The 21853-nt window shown below is 45.2% G+C and overlaps 1 long non-coding RNA gene across 1 annotated transcript in view; it reads right to left on the bottom strand.

Moving 5' to 3' along the window:
* Positions 1–8194: 8194 nt before the first annotated feature.
* Positions 8195–21853, bottom strand: part of LOC138752682 (uncharacterized) — a 36349-nt gene continuing 22690 nt past the window's right edge. Inside the window, exon 3 of the long non-coding RNA XR_011350833.1 lies at positions 8195–8272. This is a non-coding gene — a long non-coding RNA (uncharacterized lncRNA). The remainder of the gene's footprint in view (positions 8273–21853) is intronic.

Raw genomic sequence — 21853 nt, forward strand, 5'->3', positions numbered from 1 at the left:
CACTCTCACCAATCCGTTTGTTCCACCACTTAATGGACAGTGAAAAAAGCATATGGTCAGCAGCAGTTGTTTCATAAATGGAAGTATAGGGCACTGAGGGTCACCATCTGAGTTTCGTTCCTGTGCTGATCAACGACATGTGGAAACTGGATCTTGATGCTTCAGTTGAATGTTTTGCTAGTGTTCAAGGTGGGTTCATTTCCATCTGTTTCCTGTGACTCTGCTTGAGAGTCAACATGGATGGGTTATCCAATGAATTCAGTTATTTATTGTCACATGTACTGAGATGCAGTGAAAAGCTTTGTTTTTTACGCTATCCAGGCAAACTAACCTATACATCATACAGCAGGTGGAAGAATAAAACTAAAATACAGAGGCTAGGGTTACAATATAACAAGTGCAAGGTATAAAGATGATTAAAAGAAAATTACAAATACACAATGCAAGGTGTCACCTTTCTCTGATGGGTGTCCATTCAAGAGCCTGATACCAGCAGGAAGAAACTGTCCTTGAACTTGGACTTGGGCTTTTTTCAAGCTCATGGATCTTCTATCTGATGGGAGAGAGGAGGAGAGGGTGTGACTGAAGTGAGATGCTTTCCCAAGGCAGTGGAGGAGGTGAGGTGAGGGCCACCTTGACCATTTCCAGCCTTGCAAGATATCTTCGTCTGCTGATCTCTCAACAGGGAGCTTCTTTTAAATAACCTTGACCTGACAGCTCATCTCAAAGTGATTTTCTGTTACTTGATCTGAACACTTTCAATAAATTCATAACCCATCCATGTTGACTCTCATGTAGAGTCACATAAAATGGATGGAAATGAACCCATCTTGAACACTAGCAGAACATTCAACTGAAGCATCAAGATCCAGTTTCTACATGTCGTTGATTACTTGATCCGAACACTTTCAAGGTTGGTTTCTATTCACTGAGCTAGTCTTTGCCCATCCACATTGTTGGATATTGCAATTTTCCAGTCCTCGTGACATTGCCAAGTTCTAGCCTATATATAGGTTTGACTTCCACCTGGGATCAAGATATTGAAACACTGAGAGAGAGGGATAGTTGTCATCTTATCGATTCCACTGGGAATGGAGGCACACATCAGGTGCATGTGACACCCCAACATGCACATCAGGAGACGTGGAGGGGTGAGAGAATTCACTCCAGGCAGAATGAAAGGACTATATAGCCTGGTTCTGCGCTGCTGTGTTAGTGTAATTGAGAGTGGTGGTGTTTCAGAATTTGCAAGAGTTTGCTTTCAGTTAATGCGACCGAGTCAGCAGGTCACTATCACTTGTCCTGCAGCACCTCCAAGAACCACTTCACCCTGCTCCACATCTGCTTTCCATTTACTTCCAGGAGAACCCGGAAGACTGAGCGGAGTTATAAAAGGTTTTCAGTCCTTGTTGGATGCAGATCAAACACAGGATTAGGGATGTGGGGGTCACCGAACAGGAACAAATAGTCAAACTTGCAGATGAAAAGGAAACTCGCAACCTATAGACATCCAAATCAAACAGACAGGCAGCAGTTTAAAGTGTGTGTGTGTGTGTGTGTGTGTGTGTGTGTGTGTGTGTGTGTGTGTGTGTGTGTGTGTGTGTGTGTGTGTGTGTGTGTGTCTGTGTGTGTCTGTGTGTGTCTGTGTGTGTGTATGAGACGATGTGAAATTGTGTCTGAGTATGCAGGAGTATGTGTAGGTGTGTGTCAGTTTATATGTGTGTTCATGTGTGAAAGTATCACTTGCTATATAGGTGCATGTGTTGGGTTTGAGATTTGAAGCCCATATATCTGTCCAGATGATTGTTAAACATTGTAATGGTACCTGCCTCAACCACCTCCTCCAGCACCCCTTTCCATACTCCCACCAGCCTCTGTGTAAAAAGTTCCTGTTAAATCTCTCTCCCTCACCCTAAACCCCTGTCCTCTGGTTACCTATTACCCTATTCTGGGCAAAAGACTGTGTGTTCACCCAATCTATTCCTCTCGTGATTTTATGCACCTCTGTGAGATCGCCCTTCATCCTCCTTCACTCCAAGAAATAAACTCCTAGCCTGCCCAACCTCTCCCTATAGCTCAGGCCCCTGAGTCCTGGCTACATTCTTGTAAATCTTCTCTGCCCCTCTCCAACTTGACAACATCTTTCCTGCAGCATGGTGACCAAAATGGAGCCATCACCTTGGACCCTTCCCCGTTCCACAGATCCCACCTTCTTATGTGGACCCTTCCTACATCAGAAGTGACTGAGGATCCCAATGGGAAACATAGACTGACCCTCTGCCTCTGCCGACGCTGTTCCTCCATCTTCCCTCTGTTCACTTGTTTCTAGCCCTTCAGCTCTTTCATTTCTCTGTAGCCTTGACGACTCAAGTACCCATCAAGATATAGTCTGTGCATTCCAGATTCTAGTCTCCCTCTGGGTGAAAGGGTTCTTCCTTGGATCTTATTCGTCAAGATCTGTGGAAACTCCACCTTTCTCAGTGAAGGGCTCTGACTGGACATATAATCGCACTGATGCTGCTCCACCTGTTGAACTCCTCCAGCAGATTGTCACTCCCGATTCCTGCATCGACAATCTCCCATGTGAACCCTTATCCTAAAACTATACTCTCCAGTTTTACACCCTTGTTATAACCATGAATAAAAGTGCTGATTAAAATTACTTATTACATAACCAAGAAGTACAAATAGAAGTTTTGTTCGTCCAGTACACATTAGACTGATTTCTCTAATTAACTCACCCATCTGAAACCCATCAGTGTGTTCATTAATGGCTGCAGGGAGGCAGGACATCTGTTTGCACTAGTGTGTCTGAAATTCATTAGTGATACAGTTTTAGGGTTTTGCTAATAATGTACCTTGCCCTATCTGTGAACTGGATGTGTCTTCCTGTGAAATCAGTTTGAAAAAAATCTTTCAGAATCTTTGTTTACAATGAAGTTGACAATCCATGGCTGGATTTCCATGAGTCGGAACACATGAGTAAAACCTTTGTAAGCTCAGCATTATGATGGACCTGTCTCTCACTCACCTGCCTGTTGGTCTGATGTACAAACTCACAACAGCTGTAATAATTTGGCATGATTATTGAAGGCTGGTGAATCTTGAAAGCAGTTGGATGGAATTCAGACTCAAGGGAGAGACAAAATATCCTGTCGCTGTCTTTAGAACTTGCCACAAGGTCGTCATTGAAAGATCTGCCGGCATTCACAGTGACACTTACTGGAAGTCACAGTGAGACCTGCTGGGATTCACAGTGACACCTACTGGGATTCATGGTATCAGCTGTTGGGGTTCATAGTGGTACCTATTGGGATTCATGTTGTCACCCATTGGGATTTATGGCATTTCCTGCTGGGATTGTGTGCCACCTGCTGGGGTTCAGGCCCCTCTGGTTGTTTATGATAAGGAGCGTGCTTTTGTCCCACACCCTTCTGAACCTCTCCTATCTGTGCACCTGCCTAAATGTCTTTTGAACCGTTAAACCGTCCCCTGTTCTTCTGACAGCTCATACCACACACTCACCTCTTCAATATGGATAGCTTTCCCATTAGATCCCCTTTAAATCTTTCCCATTCACCTTAAACCTATGCTTCTAGACTCCCCTACTAGGAGAAACATTAATGGCATCCTGGGGCTACCTACTCTAGCTGTGTCTTTCATACTTTCATAAACTACTAAGCCTCCTTTGCTCCTGAGCTTAAAAAGTCCCACCCTATCCAATCTAGCTTTATAAATCATGCCCTCCAGTCCTGGCAACATTCCTGAAAATATTATTTGTGTGCTATCTGGTTAATTCTCATTCTTCCAAAGATGTGGGGACCAGAACAGCAATATTCTAAGTGTGGCCTATTCAGCGATTTGTCCAACTGTGAGATGATGTCCCAACCTTTTGACTGCCTTCTTCCCACCCTGTCAACCTGCATACCCTCTTTCAGCAAACCTGCAGGGGGTGCACAGCCACAACCCACCTAGTCAAGACCAGACGGCTCAACCCAGTCCTGGATAGACTTTGTCTTCATGTCAAAGGCTGTCACGATCAGAACCATCGATGTTACGAAAGTGTTCTTCTCTGACCACTGCCTCCTTCGCGCCTCCCATCGCTTACAGGAGGACTAGAAGGTGGGCAGGGGAACAAACAAGCTGAATGTGAAGTTGGCGATCCCAGAGAATGTAGAGGAACTAAAGAAGGAGTATGCTGGTTGGAGAACTGTGAAACTGACTCCCCAGTGACCTGGTGGGAAGCGACCAAGTAGAACATCAAGGCATTCTTTATCCTCAAAGGTGTTCAGAGAGCAAGACAGAGACCGAGGGGGCTAAGCCAACTGCAGACTGACCTGCAGCAAATCCTCCTTCTGCAGTCAAAGGGGGTGGACATGCAGGATGAGTCATGCTCATGTGTCTTCTTCCAAAAGGTTAACAGAGGGAGCTCTGCAATCCATAGCCTTAAGGAAGAGGACCAGACCAGACCTGCATGGTTCCAGACAGAAAGATCTCTGAAAGCCTCATGCTGTTCAGGGATATCATCGCTTATGTACAGTGCAGGTGTGTGGATGCCTGCCTGGTCAGCTTGTACCAAGAGAAGGCTTTTAACCTGATATCGCACATGTACATGATTGGCGCGCTCTCCAAAATAGGCTTTGGGGAAGGAATTTGGAATTGAATTAAACTGCTCTACACAGACATCCGTAGTGCAGTCCAAATCAATAGGTGGGTAACTGGTAGCTTCCCATCAAGTCTGGAGTTAGGCAGGATTGCCCATTGTCTCCATTCTTATTTATGTGCTGCATAGAGCCCTTCGTCGAATCCATCAGAAGGGATGAGGGCTTTTATAAATCAGAGTATTGAATGCAGGAGTTGGAATGTTATGTTGAAATTGTATAAGGCATTGGTGATGCCAAATGTGGAATACCGTGTGCAGTTTTGGTCGCCGAATTACAGGAAGGATATAAACAGTATAGAGAGAGTGCAGAGGAGATTTAGGAGAATGTTGCTGGGGTTTCAGGGTTTGTGTTACAGGGAACAGTTGAACAGGAGTGTAAAAGGTTGAAGAGTGATTTGATAGAGGTATTCAAAATTATAAGGGGGAAAATAGAGCCAATATGCATAGGCTTTTTCCACGGTAGGGGTGGGGGGGGGGGATTCAAACAAGAGGGCATGGATTGAAAGTAAAAGTGAAGAAGTTTAAGGGAAACACAAGGGGAAATTTCTTCACGCAGAGGGTGGTAGGGGTATGGAATGAAATTTCCAGCAGTGGTGGTATAAGCGAGATTGATGCAAATATTCAAGGAAAGGTTGAATAGGTATATAGACAGGAGAGGTGTGGAGGGTTATGGGCCAAATGCAGATCAGTGGGACTAGGTGGGAGAAGATGTTCAGTACAGACTAGCAGGACCGAACAGGCCTGTTTCTGTGCTGTAAATGGTTATATAGCATAAAAGAAGTGATGTTGCCAGGCAGCAGAAGTGCTCAGGTCAAGGCCTCCCTGTACATGGACAACGACATGGTACATGATCATTCTGGAGGCTAACCAGCATATGCAGGTATTTTGAGTCCACATCAGGCGCTAGAATAAACCAGAAGAAAATGGAGGCAATGCTCTTCAGTAACTAGCTCAACCTGTCCACCATCCCCTTCACAGTCAGATCACTCTGTAAGGTGCTAGGGATCTGGTTTGGATGGGCTAACGCATGCAACAAGAATTGGTCAGAGAGGATCGCAAAGGTCCACCAAAAATTGGATCTGTGGGCGTGGCATTCCCTCTCAATAACTGATAAGAGCCTGGTTATCAGGTGCGAGATGCTCTTGGTATTGCAGCACATTGCACAGGTGTGACTCATCCTCCACACCTCCACCCTGGTGTTTACCAGAGCAATTTTCTGAGTCATTCTTCTTTCTTTGGCTTGGCTTCGCGGACGAAGATTTAAGGAGGGGGTAAAAGTCCACGTCAGCTGCAGGCTCGTTTGTGGCTGACAAGTCCGATGCGGGACAGGCAGACACGGTTGCAGCGGCTGCAGGGGAAAATTGGTTGGTTGGGGTTGGGTGTTGGGTTTTTCCTCATTTGCCTTTTGTCAGTGAGGTGGGCTCTGCGGTCTTCTTCAAAGGAGGTTGCTGCCCGCCGAACTGTGAGGCGCCAAGATGCACGGTTTGAGGCAATATCAGCCCACTGGCGGTGGTCAATGTGGCAGGCACCAAGAGATTTCTTTAGGCAGTCCTTGTACCTTTTCTTTGTTGCACCTCTGTCACGGTGGCCAGTGGAGAGCTCGCCATATAACACGATCTTGGGAAGGCGATGGTCCTCCATTCTGGAGACGTGACCCATCCAGTGCAGCTGGATCTTCAGCAGCGTGGACTCGATGCTGTCGACCTCTGCCATCTCGAGTACTTCGACGTTAGGGATGAAAGCGCTCCAATGGATGTTGAGGATGGAGCGGAGACAACGCTGGTGGAAGCGTTCTAGGAGCCGTAGGTGATGCCGGTAGAGGACCCATGATTCGGAGCCGAACAGGAGTGTGGGTATGACAACGGCTCTGTATACGCTTATCTTTGTGAGGTTTTTCAGTTGGTTGTTTTTCCAGACTCTTTTGTGTAGTCTTCCAAAGGCGCTATTTGCCTTGGCGAGTCTGTTGTCTATCTCATTGTCGATCCTTGCATCTGATGAAATGGTGCAGCCGAGATAGGTAAACTGGTTGACTGTTTTGAGTTTTGTGTGCCCGATGGAGATGTGGGGGGGCTGGTAGTCATGGTGGGGAGCTGGCTGATGGAGGACCTCAGTTTTCTTCAGGCTGACTTCCAGGCCAAATATTTTGGCAGTTTCCACAAAGCAGGACGTCAAGCGCTGAAGAGCTGGCTCTGAGTCATAATGAGGGTCTAAAATGCATAGGATCTGAAGAGGCACCATGTACAAGTCATCAGACAATGGGGGCAAGGTCGTGTCCACTGTGGCCCTTATCCTGCAGACCACTTTCGTTTGTGGCTGCATCTGGCTGTGCGTGGAATCAAAATACGAGAACACCTTGTGCTGCTATGTGCTGAGGTTTACCTGTCTCAGGTGTTGTGAATGATTGGCCTGGCACCGGTGTCGTGCAATGTCCTAGTTAGTTGGACTTTGCCACACCACCTATCCTTCATGGAAAAGTTTTTCCAGGACAACACCTTCAACCACAAAGCCATCACACAGTGGTCAGCACAGAACATCCTACAGAAACTGAGAGAAGAGGACTCGATGGACCGAGTGGGATGGTTCCCTGAGCAGACCATCCAGGTCATCTGGCAGAATGCTTCTTTGCCAGAGCTCACAAAAAAGCACCAGGACTTGGTCTGGCTGGTGGGGAGAAGGGCCCTCACAGTGAGATCCTTCATTCTCCACCCATGTTGCCCCGGGATGGCTGCGGAGGAGTGGAGACTGTCGCCCACCTCTTTGCTGAATGCAAGTTCACAAAGAGTTTGTGGAGAAGGATGCAAGGGTTCTTGTCACAGGCTGTTCCTGAGTGCAACATCCAGGACTTCTGGAAGACCATTAACTTGGTGAAAGACGAACTTTGGTCTGGCCAAAACCTGTTGCTCTTTCAGCATACTGAATGTCGGTGAGGGAATGCTGCCAACTCTCACATTTCAGGCTGTAGGGGTACGTGCTGAGGGATGCACTGAGACTTGGTGCAGCCGACACAAGGGTGCAGTGGGGAAGGACAACGGTCTAGAGGCATCCCATTACTGGCACTGAAGGGCTGAGACTGAGGGTTAGCCCCTCAATGGGGCATTGAGAGAATAAATGCCACATTGTACATTGATGAGAATGTATTGATGTGACTGATATTATGAGTGTAAAATGGTTTTCTTGTTTATTAATAATTTTTTTTCTAAACGAGGTAATGTCTAATGACAATGTGTAGAAATGAAAAAGTGCCACAGTGTTGGTAATGGTGAAGTGAGAGAACAATGTAACATATACGTTGCTGAGTACGTAGAGATATGACTGACATTATAAATATAACAAATCTTGAACGGTTTTCTTATTTGTAAATAATTTATTGTGAATAAAGTATGTTTTTGGAAAGAAATACCCTCTTTCAAGGAACAATGTAGTGATAAACTTCTGCATGTATTTTATTTCATCTTGTGCTCTCATTATACAGGGCTCGTCATACAAATTGCATTAGTTCCTGCGACTTAAAAGCTTAATCTCACAGTAGTTGCCAGTTATGATCAATGGGGCTGTCCTATAATTTCTTGTCAGTTCCTTTGCTCGACAGCATCCTAATAAAAGTTCTGGCTGCAAAAGACAATATGTTCAGATTTCAGATTTATTGTCAAAGTACATACATGGGGCAGCACATTTGGCATAGCAGTAAGCGCAATGCCTTTACAGCACTAGCGATTGGGGCCAGGGTTTGAATTCCATGCTGTCTGTAAGGTGTTTGTATGTTCTCCTCATGTCTGTGTGGATTTTCCATGGGGGTTCTAGTTTCCTCCCACCGTTCAAAATGTACTAGGAGTGTTAGTATAGGTTAATTGGGTGTAAATTTGGTGGCTCGGTCTCGTGGGCCAAAATGGCCTGTAATCGTGTTGTATGTCTAATTTTTCTTTAATTAAAAAATTTTAAATTTAAGATTAAAATGACATCACATATAACCCTGAGATTCTTTTTCCTGTGGGTGAAGCAGAATTACCACTTATTAGTTGTGCAAAAAAGCTGTAGTCAACATATACATGTAAATAATAAAGAAATGTAAACAAACTGTCTGTGCAATTCAGAGAGAAAAAAATAATATGTACAAGTAAGAGTCCTTAAATGAGTCCCTGATTGAGTTTGTTGTTGAGGAGTCTGATGGTAGAGGGGTGAAAGCTGTTCCTGAACCTGGTGGTGTGAGTCTTGTGACACTTATATCTCTTCCCTGTTGGCAGCAGCGAGAACAGAGTGTGTGGTGAGTGGTGTGGATCCTTGATGATAGATGCAGCTTTCCGACAGCAGTGTTTCCTGCAGATGCTCTCAATGAAGTGGGGAGTTTTGCCTGTGAAGTCCTGGGCTGTCTCCACTAAGTTTTGAAGAGCTTTCCGCTCGGGGGTATTGGTGTTGGTGTCCACGATAATTTCCCTTTCTTCATAGAAGTCCAAAATTCTCTGTTAAGTATATTTACTTGTCACCAAGTAACTTGTACAATGAGAATGATTCTTCTGTGTGCATACCAACAGGTTATGCTGAACATTCATCCAGCCATGTGAAGAGAATGTGTCCAAGGAGTTCTTCAAAGTTAGCATACCTTGAAACTTTGCAGTTGAGTAGAACAAGAGAGAAACATGACAGCTACAGGTACCATAATCTTGATCAAACAAAGGGCTGCAAAAGATTTCTGTAGTGTTTTTCAGGACCAAAGGCTTTCAACTTCAGGTTTACAAAGGAGAAGCTGGAGCAAGGAGGGATGAAGGAGATTTTGTCGAGGTTGATAAGAGTTAAATAACACAATCTGCAGATGCTGAGGTGGAGTGCAATACACAAATGTGCTGGAGAAACTCAGGTCACACTACATCCATAGGAAGTAAAGGGTAACCAACGTTTCATGCCTGAGCCCCTCATCAAGGTAGGAGCAAAAACAGGAAGGTGTTTGAATAAAAAGGTGGTTGGGGGGGGAGGTAGGAGGGAGAGGGAATGGGTGCATAGGCTAACTAACAAGTAAGAGGTGATAGGTGGACCTAGATGGAAGGGCATGAGAGAAAGATGGGGGAGAAGGTCATGGGTAGCTCTCTAATCTGAGAAGGAAGTGAAGGGGCTGGGGAGCTAGTGGAAAGGAGTCAGAAGGGTAGTGAAAGAGAAAGATTGAGGGAGGGAGTCAACAGAAATTGGAGAATTACAAATGCCCTTGTTTAAAAACAACCTCATGAATCTTTTATGCTCCCTATCCAGTTTAATGAAATCCTTCCTATAAATGGTAAGCTAAACTGCCCTCAATATCCCAAGAGTGCTCTCACCAATGCCTTGTACAATTGTAACATGGCATCCCAACTCCTGTGCTCAGTGCCCTGACCAGTGAAAACCATGTACATCATTAGACGTTTGTTCAACATTATTGATGAGTAGTTATCATCCTTTGACAATGACTCTGTTCATCTGTGAATGACAGGGACACCTCCAGCAGACATTTCATGTCCCAGAGGGCATAGCATTGCAACTGAAACAAGAAAATGTTCAAATGCTGGGGTTGATTCCAATTGACCTCACCTACCACTCCACCAGCTTCTGCATCCTAGATGTTATCTTGCTGAATTTCCACCACCTACAATGAGATCCCACCACCAGACACATCTTCCCCTCCCCTCTCCACTATCCACAGGGACCACTCCCTCTGGGTATGCCTTATCCACTAATCCTTCCCACTAATGCCTCCTCAATACCTACTCCTGTGACATCAAGAAATGGTGCATTGGTGCCCACACCTCCTCCCTCACCACCATTCAGAGGCCCCAACAGTCCTTCCAAGTAGATGTCATCTCCTGAATCCATTCCCATTGTGTTCCCGCTGCAGCCAATTAGACTACATTAGAAGAGATTGGATTCAGACGGGGAGATCGTTTCGTGAAGCACCTTCGCTCTGTCCACTGCAACTGCAAGGCCTCCCAGTGGCAACCACTTCAATTCCACACCCTACCTTTGCCCTACCAACATATCCATCCTTGGCCTCATGCACAGCCAAAGTGAGGTCACCCGTAAGTTGGAGGAACAACAACTTATACAGTAAAAGTGCAAAAGTCTATTGCCAGAAATCCAGACCACCTGAGAATCTGGACTTTTAAATTTAAGTTTAAATTTAGACACACAGCATGGTAACAGGCCATTTTGGCCCACAATTCCATGCCGCCCAATTCATACCGAGATAAACTACACCCCCAGTATGCTTCGACAGGTGAGAAGAATCCGGAGCCCCCGGGGAAACCCAGGCTGACACAGGGAGAACGTACAAACTCCTTAGAGAGAGAGCGGGATTCAAACTCTGGTCCCGATCACTGGCACTGTAAAGTAATTGCACTAACTGTACCACCCCAGAGACTTCTTGAAAACTCTCTCTGTTTTTGCATGCATGCATGTGTGTGTGCAGGCGTAAACGTATAGATGCACAGCAGTGACAAGCGATCACGTGGAAGTCGCGGAAATGTAAGAAAAAAGTGTGTACTTTGTATTGATACGAAAAAGTTTCATTAATAAATTATTTCCCTGCTTATTTACCTCTTTGTTCTCCTTAAATTTTAATTTTAAAAGTACGGCCTGAGAATCCAGAAAATCTGAAAATCCGGACCGACCCAATACCCAATCAGTGTGGATTTTAGGACTTTTACTCTATTCTGTCACAGCCTTGTCAACCAGTAGTATCGGTATTGACTTCTCCAATTCTGTTACTCTCCTCCCCTGTGTTTTTTATCTTTTTCTACCCCTCTGTCTCCTCTCCTCCAGTTTTCCACCTCTTTCCTTTCCTTTCCTTCTCCACTCTTCTTAGCCCTCTACCCTCTCTGTATTGGGAAGGGTTGTGGCTTTCATGTGACAGCACTGCCCCCTACCTAGTCGGAGGACACACCAGCTGCCAATCAAGGTTTGGTTCCGCCCCACCCATTAGTGCACACCTTGCTGTTGGTCACATGTAAATTACCTGGTCTGCACTGTCCAGCCTGCCTGTACTTGGCCTTGGGCCATTGGCTGTTGTAATGAGATTAACCCTCCTGCCACTGAGCTATTGGCCCCCAGTAAATGATGTGGGCTTGTCCCTCTAGCATTACAAAGGTGCCATGTGCTCTTTGTTCTCTCCTTTTTCCAGCTTGGGACCACCCTGCTTCACTCCAGGCCTAGAAATGTGGAAGGGTGCTGGAGAAACTGTTGGTAAGATGTGCTCTGTTAAAAGGGTTGGGAGTGTTTAATTAGTGTCCCTTGTAGCATAGAGCTGTGTCTGCACTGAGTCAAGGGGTGGTGGGATATTGTAGTGATTTTCCCCAGATCACTGTATGTACCAGTTCATTGTGTATGTTGTGTGTGTGTGCTTTGCATCAGTTGCCATTTTCCCACACTTGCCTTCTGTAAATAAAATCCTTCCCTACATCAAAACTGTGTTCAGAGTCTTCGCCTTTGAGACCTACCAAGCCTATTTCCTCACTCACAACACTCTTTCCCCCATTGCTCCTCAGCTTTTACCCTCCTACCTGTTTCCATCTTTTACCTGTTATCCTTCCTCCCTCCTCCCTCCTCTCCTTTCCCCCCCTCCCCTCTCCCCATCTCTCTGTTCAGGCACCTGCCTGTTTTTGCTTAGACCTGATGAAGGGCACAGACCCTAAAACAATGGTCACCTTTTACTTCCGATGGATGATGCACGGCCTGCTGAGTTCCTCTGGATTCCAACTGAAATGAGAGCTTGCCTCTACAATCCTCCTGTTTGACCCCTCTTCCTGACATAAGTTGCCAGCACTTTGTGAATCCACCAGTGTTAAAACCTCATATTTTACAAACAGGACTCTCATACCTGGGCAAGTTGAAGGAGGAAATGAGTCATTTCTGGCAGTTCATTGGTCATTGTGCATCCACCTTAGGGGGCATTAGCTGCTCTCTAATGGGAACCAGCTGAACGATTCCAACATGTCAAAGTAAAGGGGAGCAAGTCCAAAGTGGCGCCTTGGCATTGGAACTGTGCACTCTGCCTTGCTCCGCATTATCTATTGACACCTCTCTCCATTCCACCTCACTCTCTCACACCTGACACTTTTGTTCCCAATTCATTGCCCTGATCATTGAGAAGTTGAACACAAATAATGAAGATAAACGCAGCCATTAACTCTGCCTTTCCATCTCTAATGATTCGCTCCTCAGCTGACGGGTCTCAGGTTTCAGGTTTTAAAGTTAATTATCAGCAGATGCTCATTTCAGATGAAACCTGAAAGAAAATACACAACCGAGAATATTTGGGAGATCCATGTACTGACATTTTGCTATTAACTGCGCCAAGTGTTATGGAAACTGAACCCACAGTTATTAGAAATACAATAGGTTCCAAATCAAAAACAAGTGAATAATTTCTGAATGGAATACTTTGTAAATGGACTGAAGATTTGGAGTCATTAATCTGTTGGAGGCAAGGCTGGAGGCAGTTGTTTCACAAAAGCCCTTTAGAAACTGGATTCTGCCTAATCATAGAACATAGAACAGTATGGGGACGGGCCCTTTGACCCTCACAAGTGTGCTGAACACAATCCGTAAGTTAAAGTTCATCTCTGATGCCTGGCCATGCTCCATCTTTTGTATATTCATGGGTCAATCTGGAAACCTCTTCAGCACCGCTATTGTATCTGCTTCCACCACTGCTCCTGGCAGTCCACCAGTCACTGTGTAAAATATTTGTCTGCATATCGTTTAAACTTCCCTTTCCCACGTTCAAATCATGTCCAGTGTGAAATGCATGTCCTCTCTTGTGTCGTTCATGTTCTCCTGTCCATAATGCATGTCTTCTCATATGTCATCCATGTTCTCCTGTCCGTAATGCATGTCCTCCAGTGTGTAATGTATGTTCTGGGTACAATGGGTGCATTCCAGTGTGTAATCCATGTCATCCCTTGAGTAATACATGTCCTTTTATGTGTAATAAACGTTTTGTGTGTCATGCATGTCATGTAGTTGGCGTGCTCAGATATGGGCTGTGAGTTCTGTCTCTAGGTATAGCTGTGCCTAATATTTTAATGGGAATGACTCAGGGGTGATCTAGAGACTGCACAGAGCAGAACAGTTCCATGTTTCACCCAGCAGCATTCACCTTTAAACGCATTATATACAATCCTCCAAGAATATAGCCTGCAGCATTCTAGTCTGGTGACTGATGTGCTACGGATATCATTAAGCTGCAAAAAGGAATTGAAGAGATTCCAAAGGATGTTACCTGGACTGGTTGGCTTGGGTTGCAAAGAGAGGCTGGGACTGTTCTCCCTTAAGTCTGGCAGGCTGATGAGAACCTTATAAAGATTTATAAAATCATGATGGCATTCATAAATAAGGAGAATATTCACCATCTATTTCCCAGAGAAGGGAAGTCTAAAACTAGTCAGCATGGATTTAGGGTGAGAGGGGAAAGACCTGAGGAGGACTTGAGATACACCACCTTCACACAGAGAGTGGTGGATTTGTGGTAGAGCAGGGTGTAATACACAGAAATGCTGGAGGAGTTCAGCTCGCTTAAATAGAGCTCAAAGAATTATTGACAATCCCTACCATCCATCACACAGTATCTTTGTGACTCACTACCATAAGGAAGGAGGTACAGGAGCATCAAAATCAGAACTGCTAGGGTGGAAATTAGCTCCTTCCAGAAGACTGTGAAATTGATGTAGCCTTGGATGTCATTTATGAAATAAGTAAATTATTTCAAAATATTTATATTTATTTTATATTATATTTTTATGTATTAATATCATAATTATGTACTGTGTGTTGTGTGTGCATTGTGGTCTGGAGAAATGCTCTTTTGTCAGGTTGTAGAAGAGTCAGATAATAATAAACTTGAACTTCTGTTGACAAGCTCTATGACCATGACCCTCACCCATGCCTCTGCTCACTCCGGACTTGACAGGAGCAGGCTGAGAGGCTGACTGGCATATCTCTGCTCTTCAGATGCGTTTGTATGTTCAGAATGAGCTCCTGGACCTGAACTCATCCCAAACTCCAATATCCAGCCAATACCAAAAGTTGGAGCCAACATTTGCACTCGTACCTCATTCTGACACTCTTTCCATGCTAAAGCTTTGCCTCATTTCCAACACTTCTGTCACCTCCTGCAATTTCAAACGTCTCCAATTGGCCAATTCCAAACTCTTGAAGCACCCTGTATTACCTGAAACAACAACACTACCATTAGACCCCCAAAGGTCTGGCTGCATCACTGATGACACATTCTTGGCATTACTGGATAACAGTGAATGGTTATTATTTATTTCCTTTTCTCTTCCTTTGGTATCTGTTATAATTTCCTTTCCCTTTGTGGTGTCTCATGTGTTAATTACACTAAAATTGTTGGGAGGATGTCCATTCCATCTGAACTTTTGTAGATAATGAAAACTCACCATTCATTTACTTTAGTTTCCTGTGAGTTTCCAGCTTCCATCACTCCATCAGAAGAGGTCATGCCAAGGACCTGAACTCGAGAATTTACCTCATCCTTGAACCTATCTTTCACTTTTTTTTAACAGAACATAGAACATTACAGCACAGTACAGACCCTTCAGCCCACATTGTTGTGCTGACCTATGTAGACCTACTCCACAATAATCTAACAATGGAGTGATGGGGTCACAGATAGGTATGAATCCCTAGTTGATCTCAACATCAGAGGAGCTTCAGGAGTAGGGTTTTTAATACAAGACAGGCATGGCTGAAACTCATAACCTGACACACATGGTGGGAAGTGAAGGAGGAAATTGCAGGTGCCCTGACTAAGATTCTTGAGTCAGAAGAATGGAGGGTAGCAAACCTTGTGCCTCTATTCAAAAAAAAACTCCAGGGAGAAGCCTGGGAACTACAGGCCAACAAGCCTATCATCTGTGGTTGGTAAGTTACTGGAGAGTGTTCTGAGGAAAAAGATGTACATGAGCTTCAGTGGACGAAGGCTGTTTAGCGATTGTCAGCACAATTTTGTTACGGGGGGGGGGGTCATGTCTCACAAATCCAATTGAGTTTTTGTTTAAGATGTGGCCAAGAGGATTGATGAGGGCAGAGCTGTGGATGCTGTATATATGGATTTCAGCAAGGCATTCAATAAGGTTTTGCACAGTAGGCAGCTCTAGATGGCATGAGATCTAAGGTGAGGCAGAAGAATGGATAGAATATTGGTAGAAAAGAGGGGCTGATGGTAACAAGTGGTGCATCACATGGTTCATTGCTGGGACCCATTGCCATTTAACATCTATATCAATGAATTAGATGAAATGTACATGATATATAACCAGATAACAATTACAGTATGGAAACAGGCCATATTGGCCCTTCTGGTCTGCACAGATTTAAATGAAACTACCTGCTCCCTGCCCATAACCCTCCAACCCCTTCACATCCATGTACTCATCAAATCTCTTCTTAGTGACAAAAATGGACTCTGCTACAACCACCTCTTCCAGAAGGTCATTCCATTCAGCCACATTCTCTGAGTGAAGAAGCTTCCTCTTAAGTTACTTCTAAAGTTTTTCCCCCTAACCATGTTAAAAACTTATGACCCCTCATTCCAATCTCTCTTGCCCTCAAGGGGAAAGAGCCTATTCATATCTACTCTATCCATTCCCTTCATAATTTTATATACCTCTATCAAATCCCCTCTCAACCGTCTAAGCCCCATTGATCAGCAAATCTGAGGATGACAATGAAATGTTTGGTATTGTAGGGAGTGAAGTCAGTTACCAAAGATTGCAGCAGGATCCTTATCAATTGGGCAGAGGAATGGTTGATGGACTTTAATGCCGAGAAATATGAGTTGTTGCATTTTGGGAGGCCTAATATGGGTGGGATCCACACAGGGAATGGTAAGGATCTAGGGTGATGTAGAGTATAGGTACATAGTACCTTAAAAATGGTGTCATGGGTAGACAGGGTGGTCTAAAAGGCATTTGACACATTGGCCTTCATCAGTAGGAGTATTAAATATTATAGTTGAGCAGGACATTGGGAAGGCCCCATTTGGAATACAGTACTGTATTGCATTCAGTTTTGGTAATCATGTAATAGGAAAGATGTTGTCAAGCTGGAGAGGGCGCAAAGAGGATTTACGAAATTGTTGCCAGAACTCGAGGTCCTGAGCTACAGTGGGAGGTTGAACAAGTTGGGGCTTTATTTCTTGGAGCACAGGGGGATTAAAGGGGTGATCTCAATGAGGTGTACAAAATCACAAGGAATAGATGGGGTGAGCACAGAGTTAAAGAATCGATCACTAGAGGAAGTAAGTTTAAGGGGAGGGTGGAAAGATTTAACAGGAATCTGAGGGCAACCTTTTTACACAGAGGGTGGTGGGTGTATGGAATGGGCCACCGGAGGAGGTGGTTGAGGCAGGTATTTGCAAGGTCTAAGAAAAAAATTGTCAGATTAATGAATAGGATGGGTCAGAGGGTCATGGGACAAATGAAGACAGGTGGGAATAGGGTGCGTGGGACATTTTGGTCAGTGTGGGCTGAAGGGCCTGTTTCCATGCTGTAAGACTCTGTGATCTAGGACACTGTCAACTCCCTCATAGTAGTGGAATAATGCTGATCCCAGCTTAATTCTTGTTGTATGTTGCAGCCTCTGTATCTAAACCCTTAACCTGAGGTAACTTCCTCTTGCTTCTAGACACTTTTATTTGCCATGTCTCTCTTATTTTTTCCATGAGCACCCTTTGCCCTGCTGGTCCAAGGGTAGGTCATTCCATCCAACATGACACAGCCATCAGCAATTTGTTACACAGACAGAGGAGATTAACTCTCTTCTCAGTGGATCTGCCTCATCATACATTTACTGGCATTCTATCCATTCACCCACTGTTGACCTCCCCCACCCTCTGTACTACCCCTCCCCACCCTCTACTACCCCCACCCTCTGTGTTACCCCTCCCCACACTCTCTGCTACCCCATCACCCACCATCTACTACCTCCTCCATTCTATTACCCACTCCCCCACCCTCTACTACCCATTCCCCATTCTCTCTGCTACTCTATCACCCACCCTCTACTACATTCCCACCCTCTCTATTACCCTCTCTGCTACCCCATCCCCCACATTCTATTACCACCTCCCCCACCCTCTCTGCTACCCCATCCCCCATGTTCTATTACCACTTCCCCCATCATCACTGCTACCCCACCCCTAGTCTCTTTCACTCTGGGAAATAAAGACCCAGCCTATCCAATCCCTATAATTCAACCCCTCCAATCCTAGCAACATCCTGCTGAATCTCCTTTGAGCCCCTTCTGACTGATGATGTCCTTCCTATAGCTGAGTGACCAGAAATCTACCCCTAGGTAATACATGGTGGCGCTGCCAGAGCTGCAGCAGGGAGGAGTGTTGGAGGTTTGGACCTGGAGCTCTGGTTGCCATTGGTTTGGACTGGGGTTTGTGTGGCTGTGAAGGCTGAGGGAGTGCTGGAACTGAATCCACGGACACTCTGGAAGGGACTCTGTTTTGATTTTCTTTCTCTTAGAGATGCTTCAGGCTATTTCTGCCATTGGTGAACCTATCTCCCTTATGGCAGATGAAAGGAAATTTCATGTAATATGACAATGTTTTTATTACATGACAATAAATAAAATATTGAATCTGCTGGACAACACTCTCCAGAGCCCTACCATTCACCGGGGAAGACCTGCACCAGTTTGACTTCCAAAAGTGCAGCATCTTAGACTTGTCTGAGTTAAATTACATTTGCCTCTCCTTGGCCCACCTTCCTAATTGATCTCGATCCCATTGTAAACACAAATATCCTTCCTCACTGTCAGCCACACCACTAAGTTTACTAATCAAGTTAACTGCACTGCCATCAAATTGTTCATTCAGATAATGAACAGTGCACCCTGGACCAATTCCTGTAGCACACCACTAGGCACAAGGATCCAATCAGAAAAACATCCTTTCAATACTCCTCTCTGCTTTCTTCCACCCAGTCAGTTTTTATCAGTCCAGCTCCCCTTCCATCCCATGTAATCTTCCATACTAACCTGCCTCGTAGAAACTTGCTGCTTCTGCTGCAGTGGATTCTGGGTAAGAGTCTGGTCAGACACCTAATATTCTTATCTCTTGAATCATTACATTGTGGGTTCAAATCTTGATGATATGATCTCAGCCAAGTCTCAGAGTCTCAAAGTAATACAGCGCAGAAACAGGCCTGGTCCATGCTGACCATCATGTACTCACATACGTTCATCCTAGTTACCAGTATTTGGTCTGTCATCTTCTATGCCTTGAGGATTCATGTGTTCATCCTTAGTATCTCTTAAATGTGTGGGACTACCTGGCTCCATCACCCTCACTAACAGTTTCAGCCCATCCTCTGATGGATGAAAATTCCCCACCTCTCAACCTTTCAATCCAAGCCTAACCCCTATATCCTTTGGTCACTTAGGCAAGACAGCAAACTGAGACCATGAGGGTAAACTAAACAATAAAACTCCAAAAACAAGACTTGAAGAACTGAGAGGATTAGTTCTGGCTACCAGTTCACTCTTGTTTGAACAAAGAAGGTTCACATTGCTACTTTTGGGACCTAGCCCTGTGCTAATTGATGCCAGATAACCACAGTGAATTTGTATGAATGCTTTGAAATCTTTCACTGCAAGTTAGTGGTTGTAGGGTTGGTGGGGTTTCAGAACAACAGAGCCACTTGCAGCTTGAGATTCTCCAACCAACAGCCAAATTCATCTTTTGGATGTGAAATATCATGTAACTTATGGGATTCAAGCACACTTGATCACTGCTACACCAAAATAAGGAGGGCCTACCACTTTTTCCCACAACCACACTTTGGCAAGTCTGTTTGCTTGGCTGTGTTTCAGGGTTGGCTCCAGAATGAATGTTAGAGGGCGACTCTTTCAGTGGTGGGAGTTGGGGGGGGTGGTGGTGCTAGCCAGGACCTACCTTTCCAACACAGGAGACAAGGTTGCTCCTTTTATTGTGTCAAGCATCACTAGATGCTCCTGATGCTTGACACACGCTAGTAATGTGGGGGTGGGGGGGTGTTTGATGGCCAGCGATGGCCACAACCATATGGGGGGGGGCACAGCACCTCGTTTGGGAGGCAATGCCTGTGGATGCCCTCTTCCCCCTTTGACGTCGACTCTGCTGTGCTCCTTCTGCCTTCATACAGACAGAGCCTAATAAAAGAGACTCTGGTGGTCAGGACAGCTAGAAGGTGATCACAGGAGGCTGAAGAACAGTTACAGGTCTTCCTCGAGTCAGCAGATTGGCTGGTGTTCAAGGACTCTGCTGAGAATCTGAGAACACTGAGGCTGTCACATACTTTATCAGAACAGCTATGGATGAGTGTATCCCCACCAAATAATTCAGTTTTCCCCAACCAGAAACCCTGGATGAACAATGAAATCCAGATCCTGCTGAGAGCCTGATCACAGGCACTGAAGTTTGGAGATCCAGATCAGTACAGCAGGAGCAGGTATCACCTTCGGAAAGCCATCTCCCGGAGATTCTGGATAAAAATGGAAATAACAAGGGACACCTGATAACCGTGGCAGGGCCTAAATGCCATAACCTGTTAAGAAAACCAAATCCAGTAAAGTAGCAGACTGCAAAGCTTCTCTCCCATCCTGTCTGTATCTGAGGATGACGTGTGTGTTGCCTTCAGGAGAGTGAATCCGAGAAAAGCATCTGGCCCGGATGGAATACCTGGCCAAGTTTTAAAAATCTGTGCTGACCTATTTACCAAGGAATTCACAGACCTCTTCAATATCTCACTCCAGCAGGGCGTGGTACCCACCTGTTTGAAACAGGCATCAATCATACAGGTGCCCGAGAAGAGTGTAGTAACTGCCTTAACGATTATTGACCAGTAGCACTTGCAACAACAGTGATGGTGTTTTGAAAGGCTGGTGATGAAGCCTATCAGCTCCTATCTGAGCAGTGACATGGATACATTCCAGTTTGCCTATCGTAGGTAGGAATAGCTCTAGGGTGGATGTCATCTCACTGGTTCTACATAAAGCCCTGGAACACCTGGACAACAAAGATGTATTCATTGGGATGCTCTTTACTGACTACAGTTTGACATTTAACACCATCAGCAAACTCCAAGACCTGGGCCGCAACACCCACTGTGTAATTGGATCCTGGATTTCCTCACCTCCAGTCTACAATTAGTGAAGGTTGGTAAGAACTTCTCCTCCACAATCTTCATAGTACCAGAGCACCACAGGACTATATTCTTAAGCCACTGCTCTACTCACTAAACACCTATGTCTATGTGGCAATAACACCATCAGCAAATTTGCTGATGTTTCCACTGTAGTGGGTTGTATAAAGAAAGGTGATGAGCTAGCAAATGTTCTCACTGACATCTTTAACATCTGCCTGAAAAGTGCCGTAGTCCCTACGTGCTTCAAAGCCACCACCATTGTCCCCAGGCCAAAGAACTCATCTGGGTCCTGCCTCGATGACTATCACTCTGTTGCATTCACCTCAGGCAGTCTGGATTGGACACAGCACTTCCAAAACCATCACCCTAAGCACAGGGTCCCCCCCCCCCCCACCCCGGGTTGCGTCCTCAGTCCACTGTTGTTCACTCTGTTGACCCACAACAGTTCAGCTAAACCCAGCTCGAACCATATCATCAAATTCACTGACGATTCGGCCATGGTGGGCCTTATTAGTAAGAATGAGGAGTCAGCTTACAGAGATGAGGTGCAAGTTCCTTGGAGTGAATTTGGTGGAGAACCTCACCTGCTCCCTTAACACAAGCTCCATAGCCAAGAAAGCCCAGCAGCACCTCTACTTCCTGTGAAGGCTGAGTAAAGTTAATCTCCCATCCTACAGAGGATATACTGAGACCATCCTGTGCAGCTACATCACTGCCTGGTTTGGAAACTGTACCATCTTGGACCGCAAGACTCTGCAGAGGGTAGTGAAGTCAGCAGAAAAGATCATTGGGGGCTCTCTTCCTACCATGAAAGACATCTACAACACACAATGCAGGCAAAACTGAATAAACATTTGTGAAGGACTCAACACATCCCTCACATAAACTGGCATCTGGAAGGAGGTACTGCAGCACTCGGCCCTTACATCCAGATTGAGCAACAGTTTTTACCCCAAGCCATCAGACTCCTGAATTCCCAAAACATATGGATAATGTAGACATATACTGTTTACATTTT

Source organism: Narcine bancroftii, chromosome 2 (genome assembly GCF_036971445.1).
Source record: "Narcine bancroftii isolate sNarBan1 chromosome 2, sNarBan1.hap1, whole genome shotgun sequence".
Classification (NCBI taxonomy): Eukaryota; Metazoa; Chordata; class Chondrichthyes; order Torpediniformes; family Narcinidae; genus Narcine; species Narcine bancroftii.